A 17,306-nucleotide genomic window follows, 5' to 3' on the forward strand; every position below is an offset into this window, starting at 1 on the left:
GAAAATGGGGCTGGTGCGATAGTACAGCGGGTAGGGCATTTGCCTTGCACGCGGCTGATCCAGGTTCAATCCCCAGCATCCCATAAGGTCCCCTGAGCACTACCAGGAGTAATTCCTGAATGCAGAGCCAGGAGTAACCCCTGTGCATCGCCGGGTGTGACCCAAAAAGCAAAAAAAAAAAAAGGTTAACAAGAAAAATGTTGGTGTGTACTGTTTGTTCCCTAATTATTGAATAGTTTCTTTAAATCTATTTCTGAAGAAAGAAGAGAGCTGGGGGCTGGAGAGATAGCACAGCGGGTAGGGCGTTTGCCTTGCACGCGGCCGACCCGGGTTCAAATCCCAGCATCCCATATGGTCCCCTGAGCACAGCCAGGGGTAATTCCTGAGTGCAGAGCCAGGAGTAAGTCCTGTGCATCGCCAGGTGTGACCCAAAAAGCAAAAAAAAATAAATAAATAAATAAAAGAGAAAGAAGAGAGCTAGTACAGGGTGATGTGCTTGCAATGTATGCAACCAACCCAGTACAAATCCTTGTCATCACATATAGCCCCCTTCACTGCCAGTGGTTACATAGCCTAAAGCAACACCAGGGGTGGCCCTATTGTTAAAATCTACTTCTGAAAAATTTATTCTCAAATTATTACAGCTGTAATAGAAAATATCAATATTTATTTTCTCCAGATAAGAGGTGGAACTAGATTTATAATACCAATATTATTAATTCTTATTTATAAAAAAAGCAGGTGCCAGTAACATCTCCATTTGTCCCTGTCGTGAGCTAGTGTTACTGGTGCCCGCTCGAGCAAATAGAAGATCAACGGGACTACAAGTGAGACAAGTGATACAAGTGATTTATAAAAAAAAAAGAGAGAGAGAGAAATCAGTAAATGTTAACGGGTTTCGTAGATAGGTTTTTACAACACTGAGCATTCGTCCTTACTGAAGCCAGGTTTGGGATATAATTGAAAAAAGACAAATTGCTTCATAGTTAGATTTATTGTCATTTAGTGTTATATGTCTCTCTACCATTTAAATCATCTTTCATTGCATTCACTCCTTCTTAGGGAAATTACAATGAAAAGAGCCAAGTTTTAGAAGTAGATCAGTATTTGAAATTCAACACCACTCTGTCCTTGACAAATATATTGAAGGAGTTACTCAATCTTTCTTTGTGCTTTGGTTTTCCCTTTGGTCAAATGATATATTAACATTCGAGTAGGAGGATATTTGTATGGATGCAATAAAGTGTAAAAGACCTCGCAAAGTGCCATGGATTCATAACAGAAGAGCAAAATGATGATGACAGGGAGAATTGCCCTGTCAAAGTGCAGATAAATAAAATAAAGGGCAGGTTGTTTGTGTGCCCAGCTATTCCATTTGTTGGGACAAAGATGCTCTGTGACTCCCATCTCAGACATCTGGACAAGTTGTCAGCACGTAGCAGGGTGGTTTTGAAGCACACCAGGATTTTATAATGTTGGAAACAACAGGCTCATTGGATGGACCTTCTTGTTTTAGTCCTCTTTATATTGATTTAATTTTTTAACCAGGCAAAGTTTGGAAACCTATTTTTAGGGGGAGGGGTAAAAGGCTGTGGAGTACAATTAAGCAGAAAATCATGCTTCCACTATACTCTCACCATATATTCTTTGATGTTTTCAAGTATTTTCTTTCAGGATTTTCCTATGAAGACTATAGTTACATAATTTTTTTAACCTTTGGTTATCAACTATGTTCATTTAACAAAACATGTACAGATTATTTGGGGAGAGTTGATTGGGACTATAACCAATAGGACTAATCCTGGCTCTGTGCTTAGAAGTGATGCCTGGTGGTACTTGGGAGACCATATATGTGCCACAGATTTGTACCAGGATTGGCCACACGCAAGGCAAGCACTTTAATCTCTGTACTCTCTCTCTCTGACCCTATACAAATATTCTTATCAATATTATTCATAAAGTTGCTTCACGTGTCTGTATAACACATCATATGGTTGTTGCAAATTTTCCTTAGTGAATTCTCTGTCATAATAGTGGCATTGCTCCCTTGAATTGATATCTGCCTGTAGCACTGTTGTCCTGTTGTTCATCGATTTGCTCAAGTGGACACCAGTAACGTCTCCATTGTGAAACTTGTTACCGTTTTCCGTATATCAAATATGCCCTGGATAGCTTTCCAGACTCTACCATGCAAGTGGTATACTCTCCGTTGCTTGCCGCGCTCTCCAAGAGGGGTGGAGGAATCGAACATGGGTCGGCTGCATGCAAGGCAAACGCCCTACCTGCTGCGCTATCACTCCGGCTCAATTTTTATGTAGAAACACATATTACAAAGCACTTTTAAAATGTTTTGTGTTATCTGACTCAGACATGTAAAAAAGTATTATATATCTTCTGCTCCAAATAACAGGTATGAAACATGGATAACTTTTAAACTTACACTCACTATTGTTTTGGAGTTTACAAATAAGAGAAGAATTAATTTCTGTACCAAAACAATGATCTGTTAAAATAGTCCCCACTATTTTAAAATAGGAAAAAATTGATATCTACTATTTTATTTTATTTTTTATTTTATAACATTAATAATTTTATTTTAAGCTATTTTAAAGAAATTTTTATTAGTGAATCACCATGAGGTACAGTTACAAATGAAGTTTCATGTTTGCATTTCAGTCATACAATGATCACTTACCCATCCCTCCACCAATTCCTATTCTCCTCCACCAATGTTCCCAATATCCCTCCCACCACCCACATCCTATCTCCCCCTCCCCACCCCGAATATCTACTATTTTAAAGTATCACAATTCACTTCCTATTGAGTGAAAGAGAAGGAAGGGTAAGTTGTCTAAATAATATGCAAATCTAATTTCATTGTGAAAATTTTAATGTTTATAGTAAGTGTCTCTAAAACAAGCCGTGATTTCCTTGGTCTTGTCATTCAAGACCAAGGTTTCTTAGTTTGTTTTTGGACCATAACTGGTGGTCATTAGGAGACCCTGTGGGGCCCCATGGATTGAAACCAAGTTGGGCCCTGAGGCCTGTACCATCTCTCCAGCCCAGGATATCTAAATTTAAATATCCATTCCTGACCTGCCTTCTCAATTCCAGAGTCACATGTGTCCCTGGTTATTTGGTTGCTCCATCTGAATATCTGATAAGCATCTCAAATTTAACTGAGCCAACCTAAGCCCTAACATCCTTTTCGCAGCTCCTCCTGGCACCATCTCAACTCAGTCACCTGCAAGCCCATCTTCCTAATGGTTCATTCTCAGAACCTTAAATCTATTCGGTTTTACGATTTGCATCCAACTATGCACCTTCCTGCCTTGGGCACTGTCTCTCTGCCCCTTTTTTTAATGATTGTGTTTCAGTCATTTAGTGTTCCAACACCAATGCTCCACGGTGTTCACTTCCTTCCACCAATGTCCCCCGTTTACCTTCCTTGTCTTGATCATTTTCATCTCTTCGGCTTTGCAGTTGCCTGCTTTTCTTCCAGGCCATTCTCCATATAGTAACCACATAACGACCCTGATAAGAAGAACAAGTTAGAATATATAATGTTTTTCCTTGGCTAAGACCTTTCCAAGAGCTCCAACAACTTTCTACTCATTCAAAGAAAATATCACAGTTATCAAATGATATGAGATGTTATGACCCTGTGTGGATGCCTTTTCTGCCCTCCCCCATTTTCTACTACTTACTCTCCAGACAACGTCTAAATCAGGTATAGAGCAGGCCACGTTCAGGATCCCCTTAGTCCTTTGTGGCCACTGTTCTCTCTGCCTCTCGTAATCTATATGACTCTTCCCTCACCCCAGCCATACCTTTTATCAGATCTCTCTTCATCTCTTTTCCTGATTTATTATTTCTCTTTGCAGCATTTTCACTGTTTGGAATATGATATAGTCGATTCCTTTGTTCATGGTCTGTCTTCTCCTGATTAGAAGGTTAACTTCATGAAAGCAGAGTTACTGTTGGTGTTCACTGCTGTGTCACACCAAGATGTTTGCCTGACACATGAGAGTAACTCAGTCATTGCTCATTGGATGAACTTAATAATTGTTGACAAAAGCTCCCTTTATCATCATTCTCCAACTCAGCCTTTTCCTCATTCACTATAGGCCATTGATAGAAAAATGAAGAAAGCACATTACAGAACATTATATAGAGAAATCCTTAGTGAAAACACAATGGAATAAGCTTATGCCAAAATAAAAGCTGTGGAGGAATATACACAAAAATAAGATGCTATTATTACATCTGGAACTTATTTCTTTGTGAAAATCTAGGGTGTACATGGCGATAGATAGATAGATAGATAGATAGATAGATAGATAGATAGATAGATAGATAGAGTACTTTATAGTGCTATTATTGTTATTAATTGTTTCACTAATTTTCCACTGATATACTATGTCATTTTAATCTGTCTCTTCCCAGGTCAATTTCCTGGACTGTGTAAAGCTGTAACACACAATTTTAAAATTACAATGTTATGGCAAACCTACCTCTCTGTTAGGCTTAGTCATCCTTTATTACTCTTTTAAATTCATTTTCCTGGTTATTTTCATGGGGTTTTCCTTCCAGGCATCTGTTAAATTAAATTGTTGGGTTAAATATAATTTTATTTGGGATTTCATGAAATTTTCAGATTAATTTGTGGAGTATTAACATATTTACAGTGTTAAGTCTTTCCATCTTGGAACAGGACTTGTCTTCCCAATAACTCATGCCTTTTATGACTCAGAATATTGTCATTTGTCCTTTGTAAGTTCACTCAATTATTCATATTAAAACAATTTTTATGAAGTCAATATTGGCATATAGACAAACTCTCATTTCTGTGTATTTTTATCGTAAGTCAATTATTTGTGTCCTATTGTTAGAGCTTTCTTTATCCTTGCTTGGACAGTCACCCTCTTGCTTCAAAGGCAGACATCAGAGATGTTACAGGTCTTATTCTAGAATACAGGACTATTCTCACATAGCATAATAAAATAAATATCAAAATAAAATGAGTCAAAATAAAATAATTCAAAATAAAGTGAGTCTCAGTGCACAAAAAAGATTGCATCTGTACTACACTGTCGTGTGTTAACTATGCAATTATATTTCGCTAAAGCAACAACACAGACATACATTCATTTGGAAATTCTTACTGTGCCTCAGTGTTTTTGAGAGCTTACTCTGCATGCACGAGAATGGGTCTGGTGCCAGGCACCAATGTAAATGTTCAAATGTGACTCCCAGTTCTGTCAATGTCATCTCTGATGCCTCATCCAAATGTTCAAGCACTGCCCCTGACACTCCACAACCAAGTGAGCTAGTGCTGTACCACCATGCAGTGAGAAATCCAGTGAAATATAATGACACAATGCAACCAAGATAAGGAAAGTAGAAAAATCCTTTATTGCTAAAAATGCTGCTCATCATTTGAGCATTCAGAAAGGTGTACATTTTTTTCCTTGTTCGGTGGGGTGGGCGTGGGAACCACACTTGGTAGTGCTGAGATCAGGCAACTTTCAACTCATTTCCGAGGGGTCCTTCCTAACTGTACTTGAGGGACTGCGGTGTTGGGGATGAAACTCTTGCCTGTAAAGTATGTACTCTAGCCCACTGAGTAATCTCTGCTGTCACTTTTGTGGTGGAGACTCTTCCTGGCTAATCAGCGCCCTGGATGCTCAAAGTTGGGGTGGCTGTGGCAATTTCTCCAAGCAAGACAAATATGAAACTGAGATGGCTTGTTAAACTTCACAACTCCACTTCTGCTGCTTCAACTGTTTCTTTTGCAGCTTCCTCGCTTCTCTGAGCCTTCAGAGACTTGCGAGGAGATGGAGCCTAGATCAAGATTAGGTTTTGGTTTAAGAGAATGTTGAAGCTACTTTGATCTTTTCTCTAGGCAACTGGAACATCTTCTTTTTTAGGAGAAAGACTGTTTTTGTTTTCTTATCATTTGTGTGTTAACTAGAGTGGTAATTTTCATTTCTTTCAAAAACATTTACTTTGTGGGGCTGGAAAAATATCATAGCAGATAAGGTGCTTGCCTTGTACATGGCCAACCTGGGTTCAATCTCCAGCTGCACATCTGGTCCCCTGAGCACACCTAGGATTGATCCCTGATCCCAGATCCAGGAATAAGCTCTGAGCACTTATGGGTGTGGCCCAATAACCTCCCTCCATAAAAAAAAAAGAACTTTCCCTTTGCTTTCACAACTTCACTAACTTGGTTGTAAGATTCCTAGATTTTAACCTATCCTGGTTTTCAATATGTCTTCCTCACTAAGCTTAATCACTCCTAGATTTTAATTTAAGCAAGAGATCTGTAACTCTTCCATGTGAATATATAAAGGCCTTGCAATGCTATTAACTGACCTGATTTTGGTAATGTTGTATGTGAGAGAATAGAAAACCGTGAGTAGAGGGGAAAAGATAAGGGATGGCTGATCAGTGGACCAGTCATAATAGTCACAACATTTGAAATAGTCACAAAGTACATTTTGGTTAAATACACTGTCATATATGGGTAAAGTTTATATACAAACAAAATAATTAAAATAATAACATCAAATATCACTGACAACAGTTCATTATAACATATATATCAAGTTATAAAATGAATTAGAACTCTTTTAAGAATTACCAAGGTGACGCAAAGACACAAAATGGCCTTGCATGACGTACTTGACACACAGTCACTATAAATATTCAATCTGTAGAAAAATGTCATACCCATGAAGCACAGGTATATGAGGTATGGTTATAATGAAAGCTTGTCACCACCATGCTAAGCCTGGATTTCCCAGGAATCAGAGATCAGTTGGTAGCTTACATATGAATCAGTTGGTGGGCCATTACAGTGTGATTCCTTTAAGCAGTTCTCTGTGGGACAAAGCAGAGCAAGACAACTAAAGAATTTGTTAATGGGTGGGGCACAATTTAGGTTTCCAGTTGTCTAATTCCATAGGACTGATTGAGAATCATGTTCTACATTTCCAGATCATTCATAATAAAGTGATACAAAGAGAAAAATGAAATCAAAATTATTTTTTTTATGGGTGAACACTTCTTTTACATTCTAGTCATGTTTTTCTATACTATACTATGGATTTTTATATCTCTATCTCATAATACTGTCTTTTACTATGTTGAAGCTAAGTAATTAGAACTGGGTCCTGTTATTCTCATGAGAATGTTAAATCTCTAGCCATCTAATCCTCACCTTAACCAGTCTTAAACTCTAATGATCCACACCCAAGATTAATTCTCATACATGCGTAGTGGTTACTGTGAATGTTTGTATTTCCTCCTGGAAGTAAGGTTTGTAATTCCCTGTTTATGTTGTGCTGAGACTTGAAATTGTTTATTAGTTTGGAGGCAATAAAGAGTGATGAGGAAGATCTGAGGAATAAATACTAAGAGATGTTTGGCTTGTGTGATACCGTAAGCTGGGTTTTTCTAGAAGTGTATTCAAAGTTAAAAAAATTCTGGTGCAAGTGATTAAAAAAATATATCCTGAAGGCACCAGTAAATAAATGGGAGTTGCTGAAAAGGGAAGGAAAAGCTGCTAAGCAGCTATACAAGTTCAGGTAAAATCCTATTCTCATCCTATTTATAAGGATTTTGGGCCAAAGGATCTGATCCCCATGTATGCCAACCTGGCATGAGCTATTGGTTCTCTTAGGGAAGTCTTTCAGCCTCTTCTTATGGGTACAGTAATATCAAATGTTGTATTCTAGTTCTCTGAAGGTCCGAGTAGGAGCCATGAGTAGTAAGGTGTACAGAAGCTTTAGAGTTGGTGTTCAGAGATGACAAAAGAAACCTTTTCCGCATAGTCAACAGTGCTACAATACATAGAATCAATCTCATGATTTAACATGATCCTCATTCATAAACATTGTTTCTTTTTCCAGTTTTATTGAAAAATAATTGGCAAGTTTAAGACATTCAGCATGATGGTTTGATTTACATATATTGTGAAATGATTGCCATAATAGGCATAACCAATGTTCCTAACATTTTATTTAAAATATTTGCAATGAGATTAGTTGTACTTTATTCTTTTTATGTTTTCAATAACAGGCTTAATGTTAAGATTATGTTTCCTTCATAAATACTATATGTTATTTTTGGACAGTTCATTTAGCATAAAATTATGTATTCATGAAAATTTGCAAAATTTTGATTATGATCCCATATTACTTTGTGGTAATGCAAATTTACATTCTCACCATTACAATTTCCATGTCCTTGCCAACATTTGATATTGCAATATTAACATATTTTTTGCTTGAGTTATCATAAAATTGTACTGTTAATTAATATGTTCTTTATGTAGTGACATTGAACACATAATCTGTTTGGCTATTTGTTTTTCTTTTAAAGAATACTATTCAGGTCTTTAAATTTTTTTCATTGGGTGACTTACCTTTTATATTTTCTTCTACAAGTTATTTATTGAATATATCAAGTCTTTTTTGATTATATTTGTAACTAATTCCTTTTATGTGTTTGTAACTTTACTTACACTTATTTCTACAATTGTCCTTTAATATTTAGTGTAAAATTAAATAGATAAATTTTTATTAATAGTTTATGTTTTGTTTTTAAAATATATATACCATAACAAGGTGAAATATCCATAATTTATAACATAGATATTTTCCTCTGTACTTTAAATTTTGGTAAGCTTTTCTTTATCTATAGTTTATTTGGCTAAAAATTCCCAAGGTATTTTATAACACATTATTGCATAATATATTAATTTAGTCATATCATAGAAAATAAGACCTGCAAAGTCAATTGTATTTATATGTATTCATGGCAAAATTTATAAAATAACAACTTAAAAGGTCACCTAAAAGCATCAAATATATATATATATATACATATATATATATATATATATATTTTGCTTTTTGGGTCACACCTGGCGATGCACAGGGATTACTCCTGGCTCTGCACTCAGGAACCACCCCTGGCGGTGCTCAGGGGACCATATGGGATGCTGGGAATCGAACCCGGGTTGGCCGCGTGCAAGGCAAACACCCTACCCACTGTGCTATTGCTCCAGCCCCCAAAGCATTAAATATATTTGACCTCTACATTAAAAAGCATGGCTGAGGGAAACTACATGACACATAAGCAAATTGCATGACTTAATTTTTTTTTATATATAAATTTATTTATTTTTAATTAATGAATCACCATGAGGGTACAGTTACGGATTTATACACATCTGTGCTTATGCTTCCCCCATACAAAGTTCGGGAACCCATCCCTTCACCAGTGCCCATATTCCACCACCAGTAAACTCAGCATCCCTCCCATCCTCCCCAATCCCATCTCCCCCCCACCCCACCCTGTCACTGTGGCAGGGCATTCCCTTCTGTTCTCTCCCTCTAATTAGCTATTGTGGTTTGCAATAAAGGTGTTGAGTGGCCACTGTGCTCAGTCTCTAGCCCTCATTCAGCCCGCAACACTCTTCTTCCACATGGCCTTCGACTACAATGTAGTTGGTGATCCCTTCTCTGAGTTGCCCTTTCCCCAGAATGTGAGGCCAGCCTCCTAGCCATGGAGTCAACCTCCTGATAGTTGTTTCTACAATTCTTGGGTGTTAGTCTCCCACTCTGTTATTCTATATGTCATAGATGAGTGCAATCTTTCTATGTCTGTCTCTCTCTTTCTGACTCATTTCACTTAGCATGAAACTTTTCATGCCGATCCACTTAAATAAAAAATTTGTGACCTCCTTTTTTCTAACAGCTGCATAGTATTCCATTGTATAGATGTACCAAAGTTTCCTCAACCAGTCATCTGTTCTAGGGCATTCGGGTTTTTTCCAGATTCTGGCTATTGTAAACAGTGCTGCGATGAACATACATGTGCAGATGCCATTTCGATTATACTTTTTTGCCTCTCTGGGATATATTCCCAGCAGTGGTATTGCTGGGTCAAATGGGAGCTCAATTTCTAATTTTTTGAGAATCGTCCATATTGTTTTCCAGAAGGGCTGAACCAGTGGGCATTCCCACCAGCAGTGTAGAAGGGTCCCTTTCTCGCCACATCCTCTCCAACAGCGGTTGCTTTTGTTCTTTTGGATGTGCGCTAGTCTCTGTGGTGTGAGGTGGTATCTTGTGGTTGTTTTGATCTGCATCTCTCTGATGATTAGTGATGTAGAGCACTTTTTCATGTGCCTTTTGGCCATTCGTATTTCTTCTTTGGTAAAGTTTCTGTTCATTTCTTCGCCCCATTTTTTGATGGGGTTGGATGTTTTCTTCTTGTAGAGTTCAACCAGTGCTTTATATACCATTGATATCAACCCCTTATCAGATGGATATTGTGTAAATATCCTTTCCCATTCTGTAGATAGTCTTTGGGTTCTGGTCACTGTATCTTTTGCAGTGCAGAAGCTTTTTAGATCAATGTAGTCCCATTTGTTGATCTCTGTTTTTACTAGATTGCTTAGTTCTGTGTCACCTTTGAAGATACCTTTATCTTCAATATCGTGGAGGGTTTTGCTGACCTTGTCTTCAATGTACCTTATGGTTTGTGGGCATGACTTATTTTTTGAAGGAAAGTGCTTTTAACATTTCAGCCTCTCAAAACTGATTCACAGGTTTGATTTAATCCCAATCAAAATTGTTGGGGACTGCTCAGGACCCTGAACAAAAGAGGACCCCGAAACCTTTACCCTGGACAAACCGGAAAATTCCATTACCAGCTTTGCATGACCTGAGGCAAAGGTGCCCTTGTGACAAAGGAAATAGCCAAACTCAAGAGGTAAAAGTAGCCCAGGGCAGTTAACTAAGAGACACCATAAAGCCCTAAAGTAGAATACCTTCCTCTACACTAAAAACCTTGTGCATTCCTCCTGCCAGATGCTCCTGCCAGATAAACCCTTGCCTTCCTCTCCCCAATATTTCTCAATCTACTCTTGAAGAATGTTGTAAGCCCACCTAATACACCCCGAACCTTTCCTTATTTGGTCTGAGAAGACACTTCCCTGATGATTGACAACTTATGTACCAACCCCCTGCTAAGAAAAGTATAAAACCAGCGTGGCAGTTAATAAAGTTGCCCTTGATCGGCATGTGTCGTCTTGGGCCCCCTATTTATTATCCTCACTAGTTTTATTTCAGGTCGGAACTGCTCACAGAACCCACCCAATTAGGAGCGCTTTCCACTGTTGTCTCTCCGCGGGCCGGAGAGATCTCCGGGGGAACGCGCACAAAATGTCGGCAGATTTCTTAAAACTTGAGTCTACACCCACATCCCACAGCTAACACGAAGTGGACTAATTCGTCTAGCTTCAAGGATTCAAGATTTATCTTGGGAGAGATGCAAGTCAGCCTACGAGGGTAACACGGGTCTTCCAGATGAAAGTCAAGTTCCCCTGGGGGTTGCAGATCAAGATTCTTCCCTGTTGAAGCCCTGATAGCTGTACCCTTATTTCAGAATCGCTTCCAGGCCAACAGTCCAACTTCACAGCTTCACGGCTAATCTCTGCAGAGACACCAAACTGACCAAAAGTACAGGTACATTGGTTCTCATGCTGAAAACTCTAAGGCATTCTTTGGGTTGGCGTGGGCAGGCTCCCCCTCCTGCCCCTGTACTCAGAAAGCCCCAGTAGCCACAGTTAACCCCCACAACTGCTGCCATGTAAATTCAACCCAATCGTACAGACCCTGGAGTTCCTGGGGCAAGAGTCTGAGTATGGACCACACAACACCTCCAAATTCCATAAGGCTGACAGCCCAGTAGGAGCACACCAAATTAGATGGGAAAATAGCATAAAAGGCGACTGAGTTCCATAAACAGAAACAATAAAACAGAAGGCTGAACCAGCAACAAACAGCTCAGTAGAGCCTCAATGACTTAATAACTCCGTGGTGTGATATAACAATTTTCGCAAGTCTTATTTTACTGAAGTATATTTCAGTAATTCCATTAGTCATTTAGTTGTAACAAGCAATATAAAATAAATAATTTTGTGCCTGCCAAAGGAGCAGGCTTGAGGGGTGGGTGAGAAACTAGGAATAATGGTGGAGGGAAGGTCACACTGGGGGTGGGGTTGGTGTTGGAATATTGAATGCCTGAAATAACTGTATTAAGAACAAATTTGTTAAAAAAAAAAAAGAACAAATTTATTGGCCACTCAATACCTCTATTGCAAACTACAACACCCCAAAAGAGAGAGAACAAAAGGGAATGCCCTGCCACAGAGGCAGGGTGGGGTGGGGGGGTTGGGATGGGGGTGGTGGGAGGGATACTGAAATCATTGGTGGAGGAGAATGGGCACTGGTGGAGGGATGTAAACTAAATACAAACATAAAAGTTCATAAGTTTGTAACATAAAAGCATCAAATATATTTAAGATCTCTACATTAAAAAGTGTAAAGCAAGGCTGAGGTAAATTACATGTACCCCACGGTGATTCACTAATAAAAATTTTTTAAAAAAAGAACAACTTTGTAAACCACAGCTTTCAAATAAAGTGCAAAAATTGAAATTATAAAATTTAATTATTAAAAATAATAAAATGAAAGTTGACAATTTAATTCTAAAATTTGTGTGAAACACAATGGATCTGAATAACCAACAAATTTTGCAAAATAGAATATCTAAAATATTTAATATATTAAATATTTAATATATTAATATATTAAAATTTATTCTACATCTGCAAAATAAAAAATATTGTATTGAATAAAAATGAAATTGCAAATGAATCTAACAGGATATAGGTTTCAAAATTTAACAACACATAGTTAAATATTGTGTTTAGCAATGTTATGAAGATGGCAGAACAGAAAATCGTAGGCTTTAATAAATGCTGATAGAACATTTGAATATTTGTGTAAAAACAGTGACTTTCAAATTCTACCTTAACTACTCCCCACATATTCACTTGTAATGTGTCATGTTCCATAGATAAATCTGTTTCTGAAACTTATATAAAAGAAAACACAGATAAAAGTACCTGGGATCAGAATGAACATAAGAAGCATGAAATAAATAAATATAAAATAATATAAATATAAATAAATAAATATCACTGTAACTGTCACTGTCATCCCGTTGCTCATCAATTTGCTCAAGCGGGCACCAGTAACATCTCCATTGTGAGACTTGTTTGTTACTGTTTTGGGCATGTTGAATATGCCACAGGTAGCTTGCCAGGCTCTGCTGTGCGGGCAAGATACTCTTGGTAGCTTGCTGGGCATAAATATATAAAAAAATATAAATATAAATATAAAATAAAAGACATTGAAACTTAGGTCACTCAAGGACAACCAATATTGACATGGATGTGGGGAGAAAGGGACTGTCATTTAGTGTTGATGGGAGTATCAACTGGCCCAGTCTTTCTAAAAAGATACATAGACATTACAAAAAACAAACAAAAATACAACAATGAAACACAACTAGGGATTGAGCTTCCATTTGACTCAGCAACTCCACTTCTTGGAATACAGTATAAGGGCCCCAAAACAAAATTGGGAAAAGACGTTTGCACCCCAATGTTCCAATGTTCCTTGCAGCACTGTCTACAATAGCCAAAATCTATTCAAGTGTCCAAGAATAAATAACTGGGTAAAGAAACTACGATACATATACTGTCACTGTCACTGTCATCCCGTTACTCATTGATTTGTTCGAGCAGGCACCAGTAACGTCTCTCATTGAGAGACTTATTGTTACTGTTTTTGGCATATCCAATACACACGGGTAGCTTGCCAGGCTCTGCCATGTGGGCAAGATACTCTCGGTAGCTTGCCGGGCTCTCCGAGAGGGGCGGAGGAATCGAACTCAGGTCGGCCCTGTGAAAATTGAACGCCCAACCGCTGTGCTACCGCCAGGAGCCGACATGATACATATACACATAGAAATATTACTCAGCCATAACAAAAGATTAAAACCATGCAATTTGCTGTTATAAGGAGGGACTTGGAGAGTATCATGCTGAGTGAAATTAGAGGAAGACAGGATGACAGAATTATCTCTCTCATGTGGAGGACATAAAGAAACGTAATGGAATAACGAATGCCCGGAGACAATGGAGACAGAGAACATGAAACTTGGTACTTATTAGGAAACATGGACTTGGGGTGGGTGAAGGCTGCGGAAAGATAAGAATAAGACAGTGAGAGGGTAACAACTGTGGAGGGAGCCTAGAGCTAAGAGGAGGAGATGGTGCTGAAAGGTGTTAAAATGTTTCATATGAAGCTCTATCAGCAACAGCACTGTAACCCACAGTGCAAAAACATATAGAGAAAGAAACAAAGTGTCCCTCATAGAAGCTGACTGGTGGGTTGGAGGCAAACTGGAACAGGGGTGTGTGTGTGTGTGTGTGTGTGTGTGTGTGTGTGTGTGTGTGTGTGTGTGGCGTAGAGAATGGGGGAGGCAGGGGTACAGGAAAGCGGACACTGGTGAAGAGATTGGTGTTGAAACATTGTATGCCTTAAACCCAATCTTGAGTAATATTGTAATTTTATAATGACTAACTTAATAAAAAGGATTTTCAAAAGAAGGAAACTCAGATCACAGACTTGGAGAATATCTGCACTACTTATATCTGGCATAAGGTGGGTTTGGAGACTAGAGGAAGTACACTTAGCGCTCATTAATAAAAATACACAAATGAAATGAAATTTAGAACAAATGTAAAGATATTTCATCATATAAATTACCAAGCAGCACATAAAACTAACATGTTTTAATATATTAGTCATCCATAAAATGCAAATTAAAAATAAAATATTATACGAGTGCACACAAAATTGGATGGATAAATGAGAAAGACCAATAGTGCCAAGTGTTTCTGAGGTTAGGGTGCAACTCAAGCTCTCATATGTTACTGATGAGAGTGTAAAATTGGACAACTATTTTGAGAAATAATTTGACAGCTTCTTATAAAACTAAACATATGCTTCTTAAATGATCCACAATCCTAAGCCTCAGTATTTAAAGCATGTGTTCATACAAAGATTTATGCACGAATGTTCATGGCAGTCTTTCCTCACGGTAATTGAATTTGGAAATGATGAATGTCCATCAATAGGTGAATAGATAAATTACAATATATTTTTACTGATTACTACAGCAGCATGGATGACACCTAAAACCTGCTGATAAAAGAAAGCACAAAATAACAAACTCCATCTATGAATCCATCCATATGAAACTTTATAATAGTCCAAAGTAAAGTCTAATAACCAAAAGCAGATCAGTGTTTTCTCTGGGATGGCATTAGAGATAGGGATGGGAGAAACTGTCTATTTGCAAATATTTCAATAGTGTTTTGGGGTGAAAATGGTCATGGATACATGGATTTGTTACATCCTGATTGATCTACACATTTAAACCAAATGTGCTTATTTGTAAATTTATATGTTTTAATTTCCTAACTTAAGTAGAAGCTTTGATGGTTCTGAAACCTTTATAACAAAAACATATAGTGCTATAAATTTCCTGCTAAGTACTAGCTTAATCCTATCCCATAAATTCTCAGCTCTTTCACTCATTGAGTTAGTTAGATGTGTATTGTTTAATTTCCAAATACTTGGTAAGTTTTTTCAGATATTGCTTTGACAATACTTTCTAGTTTACATTTTTTTTGTGGTCAGATAACACTTGTATTATTGAATTCATTGAGATGATAGAATTATGTTCTATCTTGTTGCAGAATTTGTGTTCAGGTAGGCTATCCAATAAATCTCATTTAGGTCAAGTGGGTTAAAAGTATTTTAATCCTTTGTCCCCTTGATGATTTTACTTCTATTGTTCTCTCAGTTGCTGAGTGGAGTTCTGAAACTCCCATCTGCACTGTGAATTTTTCAGATTCCTACTTTCAAATCTATTTCATAAAGTTTGAGGCTCTTGTGCTACATTCAAGCTTATGTATGTGTGTATATATATACATACACACACACACACACACACACACACACACATATATATATATATCACTTGTCATCCCATTTGCTCAAGCGGGCGCCAGTAACATCTCCATTCATCCCAGTCGCATGCTAGTGTAACCCAATGGTATCTGCTTGTTCCAGGAACATTAAAACCCTTAAACTGTTCATTCAGGGTTTTGATGAAGAAGTCTGACCATCTCGTAGGTGGGTGGCCACGTGGTCTTTTGATGTCCCGTGGAATCCAGTTGGTAACAACTCTAGTTCAGCGTTTGTCTCTAAATTGCATTACGTGTCCGGCCCATCTGAGTTTCCACACCTTGGCAAAGGAGACAGCGTCTCCTTTGATTCTTAATCTTCGACAGAGGTCAGAACTCCGGGTTCCTTCTCTCACTTGAGTGAAATGTGATACTCCAAGCAGAGTTCTTTCAATTCCTCTCTGGGATACCGAATAGCATTCTCATCCTACCCTTGCGTAGGGCCCAGGTCTCTGAGGCGTATGTTAGTGCAGGAAGAGCAGTGGAGTCGAAAAACTGTGCCCGGAGCCAGAGGTTCTTCGTTCTCTTAACCACTTCTTTGATGCTCTTGAAGGCATTCCATGCTGCTCTCCTCCTCCTGTGCAGTTCTGGAGCCAAGTCATTCCTCATGTTGAGTTCTCGACCCAGGTACACATAGCTGCTGCATTCAGAGATGTTTGTTCTGTTGAGAGCAAATGGAACGTCAGGGACTAGTTCGTTTTTCATGAACATTGTCTTGGTGAGATTCATCTGCAGTCCAACCTTTCCACACTCGCAGTTGAAGTTGGCCAGCATTTGTGCCGCTTGGCTAATGTTTGGTGTTATTAGAACAATGTCATCAGCGAAGCAGAGGAGGTATTGTTGCTAACTGTCTATCTCCACTCCCATTCCTTCCCATTCCAGTCGTTGCAGATGTTCTCATGGGTGGCACTGAAGAGTTTCGGTGAAATGGTATCACTCTGACGAACCCCTCTCTTTATGTCAATGATCACTTCCTTGTAGAATGGTGCGATCCTGGTGGAGTCCGTAATACAGCTTGCAGAGGATCCTGATGTACTGAGTTTGAACACCCTGTTTGGCTAGGGCTTCGATGACTGCTTCAGTCTCAACAGAAATCAAGGCCTTCTTTAAATAGATGGATGTATACATATATATATATATATATATATATATATACACAAACATATATTGAAAGAGATTAATTGATATATATTGATGTATCATCTTGATGAAGGAATTTTATTATTATTAAATGTTCCTTTTTAAGTCATAAAATTTCTTCTTTTAAAATTTATTTGGCTTTATATTATTGTTACAATTACCAAAGCATTTCTTTTTTGTTGTAAACATGATATGTCTTTTTAAT

The sequence above is a fragment of the Sorex araneus genome, chromosome 5 (genome assembly GCF_027595985.1).
Source record: "Sorex araneus isolate mSorAra2 chromosome 5, mSorAra2.pri, whole genome shotgun sequence".
Lineage (NCBI taxonomy): Eukaryota > Metazoa > Chordata > Mammalia > Eulipotyphla > Soricidae > Sorex > Sorex araneus.